Source organism: Fukomys damarensis, unplaced genomic scaffold, assembly GCF_012274545.1.
Source record: "Fukomys damarensis isolate Sample0158 unplaced genomic scaffold, DMR_v1.0_HiC HiC_scaffold_24, whole genome shotgun sequence".
Taxonomy (NCBI): Eukaryota; Metazoa; Chordata; class Mammalia; order Rodentia; family Bathyergidae; genus Fukomys; species Fukomys damarensis.
Window position 1 is genome coordinate 8,841,093 of NW_022900936.1, and position 6,696 is coordinate 8,847,788.

The window sequence follows — 6,696 nt, forward strand, 5'->3', positions numbered from 1 at the left end:
TTCCTTGGGCATTTTGTGATTTCCAAAAGAACATCAGAGAAGGAAAGGTCTGATATACTTCCATGCCAACAGATTTTAATTTAGATACTGTCATTCACATTTATTCTTCTCATTTACCTTTCTAGTCCAAATTTCCATGCTCCACCATTCCACTGAATTCAACTTCACCCCCTCAAATAGTCACTGAGCCTCCCTTGTGCTCAGGCATGATCAGGTGGTACAGGCTGGTCTATGATTATTCCTGGAAAGGTAACCCAAAATCGTGGGTAGACTAGTGACCAGTTTATCTGTGAAGCCCTTTCTATGTGCCAAGCTCCTTGCTGGCTACAGGAGAGGTAAATCAGTTGGTAGAACTTGTCCCTTGGGAGCTTACAGGGTAGGAGGAAAACTGATGTGGTCACCAATCACTGGTGTATGGGTGGAAAATGAAGCTGGTAAAACAGACCACCCAAGGTCAGATGGAAGAAGGTCAGATGGGCCAGTAAATCAGTCCAGAAGCTCTTGTCAGGTTCCTGGCAAAAGCTGGTCTAGGCTGGCCTTAGTCCTGAGAGCATCAAGGGGCAGAAGAAGGTTTAAAGGGCCACCTTGATGCTATTACAAACTGCACACCCATTACAGTATGGTAGGAAAATCACTTCTGCCAGAAACCCGTCATGGGTGTTGGTTGGGGGAACAGAGGAGAGGGTTGCCATTTTAGCTTTATCTTAAAAGGTGGACAAATTTGAACAAACGTTTCACTTCATCCCCTGTACATTATCCTTAGCCAGGAACTCAGTGAAGACTGAACTGAGCTGACTAATCATCAAAAGAGATTTATTGAGACAATATTTAAGAAAAAGCAGTCTGAGTTCAGATCAGATGTTCCTTAGACTAAGGATTAATTTGGAATATCGTGGCTGTCAATGAAATCTTTTCATTTTATATAAATTTTACACTCATTTTTTTTTTTTTTTTTTTGTAATTTGCTTTTCTAAAGATTTCCTTTCAATATGTTTCTTCATCCCCTGACTCTCCTAGACTGTGCTTCTGTTTTATTCACTTATTCATTCTATGCCCATGCTGGGATCCATACCAGCCCCTATTGGTCCAGACCACCAGGTTTAAATTTTTGGTTGAAATAACCCAGGCACCACGCCAATGATTGTGAACAATATCATTTCTAGAAAGTGACCTTTGCACTCTCCCAAAAAGGCTACCTGTACTGGTTTTAAGTAACAGTTGCCAATGTCTTTCCATTTCAGAGACGCCAACCACAGCCTGCTTCTGTGCTCTCAGGCATTGGAAGTACAGCAAAACATTATCAGACCTGCACAGAACTGAAGAGATGCTAATCTTACTCCTGTATCTCCCTACTCTTTGGCTGGGAAAACATCCAGCATATTGTTACCTTTTGGCCTTTAACGGACAGTATTTAAAAGGATTATTCCCATAGCTGTGTCAATTGGACTGGGTGAGTTTAAAAACAAATACACATCAAGACAATGTTTACATTTAAATGTCAAACATTGTATGGGTAGATTTAGTGTTCTTTCCTACCCATGAATAACATTACAAACTGTAATTAATTTACCCATGTTCCTATCTGCACAGCATTATTCTGGGACAAAAAAACACGTGGTGGGGAGAGGCAGGGGAGGGTGGATACTCTATTATTTCTTTTGGAAAAGCTTTCTTAATTGGATGTGTGTTCTTTTCATAATACTGTGAAGATTATGGTTATTTTTCAAACACAAAGGCAGCTGTGTTGTCTGAATAGTGGGTCCATAGACAGCTGCATCGTCTTGCTGGGGTGACTGTGAATTGGTGTATCTGCCCACAAGACATGGGCAAGAGCTTCAATGACTATTTTAATGGATGTCTTACTGTCCATCAGCTGGGCAACATCCAGTGGCACCTGTTGAGTCCAGTACACAGTACAGACCCTAGAATTGGTACAACACAGTTGAAGTGCTTAATGGAAAAGACAGCCCTTGCCCAAATCAATGATCCCTAAGGTGGCAGCCATGCACAACCTAATGTATCAGACTTTTATAAATCTCTGGAACCGTACATAAAATTTTGCACATGTGTGCATTTTAGAGTGAAAAGGAGGAAAGCTGGAGTCTTCTCAAATCCCCGGGAAGAAATTGAAAAATTAATAACCACTGATCTAAAATAATGAACAGAGCATATCCATCTGGCACAGGCGAAAAGCACTTACACCATAACAAATGAGCAAAGTCAAAGCAGTTCAATGAAGAAATGAACTCTCAGGTATGCAAAGGAAGGAGAGGTCAGGAGTCTCGAGGGGTTTTGCAGAAAGTGGGTCCTGGAAGGGCCAACAACGGAGAAACCAACCCGACACCTACAGAACTGGACAGGACATGGTAAGTGGATCGTTGCTGGGGACATGGTAGGGTGGGGCTCTGTAGTGGACTTGCTAGTTTACGCTGTTGTGTAGAGGGGGCCACATTCTCAGCTCTGTCTTTCCATTTGTTGTCCCACCAAAGGTATCTGAGGCCTTTCCAGATCTCTTGAGTTTTGTAACAGAAACCACAATTCTGTATGTTTCACATGAGAGCTGTCAATTTTTTTATATTAAAAATTAATTCAAAATTAAGTAAACAGCTGGGGATTTAGCTCAGTGGTGCACCACCTGCCTCACAAAATTATGCTGAAAGGCTCAGAACTGGCCAATGGCCCCCAGTCTTGAGGCTGGGGTTTACTGAATCCTGGGCACTGCTTAGAGAAGGGTCACCAACATGGAGCTTGTAAAGCTAGGAACAGAGCGATGATCCCCTGCAGAAGGCATCACAGTGGGGGGAAGGTGGGGTGTGCACTGAGAATGGAGACACCATTCCACTCTGTGGGAGGGGCAGAAGCTGGCGGGGGGCAGCTGCAGGGCTCCAGCAGGTGGAAGGCATTCTCTTTCTGAGGTTTGAGGAGAATATATGGATGTCCCTGTATTTGGGAAGGGTGATACCTCTAGGTGTGACTCCCAGCCAGAGATGAGGCCTGGGAAGAAACTGAGGCAGGCCTCTTGTGATTGTATGACTCATGCAGAGAGTTTTGCTGAAAGAAGGGGGCAGAAGAGACTTGAGAGCTTCTAGTGGCTGTCACAGAAGACATGGGCATGTCATGTCACCCATGTAGGATGGCAACGCAAATGTAGAGAGATGATGCTCTTTCCTAACTTTCTGTACCCAACATTTGTCCCCAGGAGGGCAGGAGGAAGACATCAGTGCCTTCCATTCCCTCCGCCTTTCTCCTAGGGAGGAAGTGCTATTTTAGCATACAGCTGCATCTGCACATGGTCTGTGGCCAGGAAGGAAAGGTTGTTTGTCTTATAATGTTTCTCACTGAAGCCCGAGAAGCCCTGGGGCTATGAGAGTTGCCCAGGGGGACAGTAGGAGCCATGGAGTAGAGGGAGAAAAAAGCCATGCTATGGTTTGGATCTTGAGTATCTCTCAAAGGCCGACATGTTAAAGCTTTGGTCCCCAGCTTGGTGCTATGGAGGGATGACAGAAACTTTAGGGGGTGGGCCCTAGTGGGAGGTTTTTCAGTCACTGGAAACTGCTTTGAAGGAGGTGGTGGGACTTCAGCCTCTTTTCTCTGTTTTGCATCCTAACCTTGAGATCAACGTTTTTGCTCTGCTGTGTGTTCTCACCACAATACAATGCTGTGGGCTCAGAGTTGTGGGGCCACCTAACTACGGACTGAAACCTCTAAACCTGTGGGCCACAAGGAACCTTTTCTCTTCGAAGGTGATTGTCTCAGGCATTTGTTCTAGGAATGTGAAGCTGACTGACAGGAACCAAAGGAGGAGCCAGGGGGCAGGCCTAACTCAGGGGCATCTGGAAACCACTGAATGGCAACCACAGGGAATGGTGAAGAGCTGTTTACCTGAGCCTGAGTCCCAGTGGGGCACACTGAAGATCAGTCCTTTCTGGCAACAGACTGAGCCCTTCTGTCTAATTGACCTCACATAACGAAGAGTTTGTTTTGTTTTATTTTGTTTTTTGGTACCAGTTGGCCCCTTGCACTTGCGCGGCAGGCAGTGGGACCACAGCACCAAATCCCTGGCCCCCTGGCCCTTCTTTCTCTGTGGCAGAGAAAGAGCAGTTAGGAGCAAGATATCCAAGTTATAAGGTAAATTGAATGTTTCCTGAGAGACAAGGAATAGTTGGAACTTTGTCTTTTGGGGGTCACAGGAGGTGGGAACTTATAGAGTGAAAATAAACTCATTGAGTGGAGCAGAGGCCATTTCTGTCACCCTTCCTGTAATGGGATTGAGAAGAAAGGAGGAAGAGGAGGAGAAGGAGAGGGCTGTGGAAGAGCAACAAGGAGGACGGGCAGGAGGAGAGGTGAGAGGGAGAAAGAAAAGAAAGTGGGGGAGAGAGCAGGGGAAAGATGAAGAAAAAAGAGGAAGAGGAAAAGAGGGAGGAAAAGGAGAAGAGAGAGGAAAAGGAGGAAGAGGAGGAGGAGGAGGAGGAAAAGGAAGGGAAAGGGAGAGACAGAGAAGAACCCAAGGACTTGCAAGCTATGGTTCTGCTACCATAATCATTCAAGGATCAATTGTACCTGTAATATGGGGAGAAGTAAGAGAAGAATGAAAGAGTAAAGGGAGAAAGAAGAGAATGAGAAAAAGGAAAGACAAGAGGAAACCACTTCAAGTTCACCAAAGCTAACACTACACTCTCATCTGTAATCACGTCTCATCCTTACAAATAGGAAATGACAACCACAGCATGCTAATAATAAAAGAAGTCTTCTTATGTAGGATGGAGAGCGCCGGGAGGAGAAGTAAGAACACCAGCGCTTACACGGTGCTTTACCTTCCTGCGAACATTTCATCGCACTGTTTCCCAGCACCCGGGTGACGGGCGGGGGTGGGAGGCCCCAGTCCGTGTGGCTAATCTGGGGTGCTCTGCGCACATCTGCCTGAGCTATGCATAAAAGGGTCCCACATAAGGTTTGGTGGGACAGACATTCAGGTTCAATGTGTCACCCACTCTCCCTCCTGGCGCAGTCCCTGTGTAAAGGTGGGTTTCAGAACAGCCTAAATACGTTCTGGGTAAGCACACCATTAACAGCGTGACCACAGTGGTCCAGTTCCTTACTATCATTTGAAGTAATTCTTAGCATTCTGTATTGGGATCTTGTATTTCCCACATAACGTTATAAGATGAGATACATAAAGACATCCTGTGTTGTTACAAATTGTTTGTAAGCATTGTCTTAAGAACAGCATGTAATATTTCTCTACCTGCCATTTAATTAAGCACGTTTCTATTTTTAGACATTCAAATTCCAGTTATTTGCAAGTAAGACTACTAAGGCTTTTCTATGGTTCAGATCCTTTCCATAGACCAGATTTCAAAGCACACAATTAATGTCACAGGCAATGGGCAGTTTGGGACTCTCCAGAGCGGCTGTGCGGTCCTGTATTCCCATCCGGGGAGAATTCCAAATCCCCTCTGACAGCAGGGTGTAGTGCCTTAGAATGCTGCACAGGTGGTCCCCTGGGCGGGCCTCCAATTGTCCTCCTCCCCAGGAAGAAGTGACCTGCCTGCCTGCCGAGGAAGACAGGAACGCAGACCTGGGCTGTCTGTGGCTGTGGGTCTCTCACCTGCCCCTGCTGTCTGCCTACACGCCCAGCCCGGATGGTGTTCCCGAGCATGCTCACTTAGCAGTCATTTGGGGACTGTCCCTTCTCCCTCTGACCTGCCAAGCTTGTGGGCAACTGCTGTGAAATTCGCCAGGAAGTCACCTGCCCCCCCCCGAGACAACAGGTTGGCCTTTCAAGGCTCCCCCAAGGACTTTGCAGTGCAGTGCCAAGGTTGCGGTGCCTCCAGAGACTGACTGTGGAGCTCTGGGCCCCCCGCTGTCTGGTGCACGGCTGTACCTGCCCTCAGCTCCGGGCCGGACACCCCAGAAGCAGGTATTCAGTGAGTGTCTGCTGATTCGGTGCACAGCCACGCTGAAGCGCAGGATAAAGCCAAAAGGAGTGTGGTGAGGTTTGGAGCTCTCTTCGAAGCTATTCTGTTTGGAGATGTTTTAAGGGGTATTCGCGGGTGGGGTCTCCCAGAAGGCCCTTCCCTTGGCCAGAAAGGACTCTTCCTTGCCAACCCCACACTTCCATCTGCGTCTGCCTGTCTGTCTGTCTGTCTGTCTGTCTGGTCCTGCGGGGTCCCTGCCAGCCCTGAGCCGAGCAGTGGGATCCAGAGCGCTTTCCCGCGCACAAGGGGGCAGTTTGGACAGGGGTGAAAGGTGGGAAAAGCCAGAGAGGGCAGGGCCTGGGGCTGGGGCTGGGACTCTTCCTTGCCAACCCCACACTTCCATCTGCGTCTGCCTGTCTGTCTGTCTGTCTGTCTGTCTGGTCCTGCGGGGTCCCTGCCAGCCCTGAGCCGAGCAGTGGGATCCAGAGCGCTTTCCCGCGCACAAGGGGGCAGTTTGGACAGGGGTGAAAGGTGGGAAAAGCCAGAGAGGGCAGGGCCTGGGGCTGGGGCTGTAGCGGACCCCCGCTCTCCTGGCCATCTGGTAGACCCCGACCCTGGTAAGTCAGGGTCTCCTGCCTGCGGACCCCTCCCTCGATGCTCGGGCTTCTATCAGAAGAGGACGGGGTGTCCGTCTCCGGGAGCACTTGGGACGCGCTCCAAGCGCGATCTGCGTGGTAGTTCAGCCCTTCGCTTCCTTTCCCTCCTCTCTGCCTGTGTT

General features: G+C 48.2%; 1 protein-coding gene across 5 annotated transcripts in view; it reads left to right on the forward strand.

Annotated features, from left to right (window-relative positions):
* Window positions 1–1,384: 1,384 nt before the first annotated feature.
* Window positions 1,385–6,696, forward strand: part of Kcne1 (potassium voltage-gated channel subfamily E regulatory subunit 1) — a 13,343-nt gene continuing 8,031 nt past the window's right edge. The window contains exons 1-2 of one of the 5 annotated variants that reach the window (XM_010611307.3): window positions 1,385–1,450; window positions 2,080–2,366. The gene's annotated coding sequence lies outside the window, so the exon portion shown is untranslated. Of the gene's footprint in view, window positions 1,451–2,079; window positions 2,367–5,551; window positions 5,997–6,492; window positions 6,536–6,696 lie in introns of those variants that run through there. The other 4 variants (XM_010611305.1, XM_010611306.1, XM_019205595.2 and 1 more) reach the window with 4 other exon arrangements.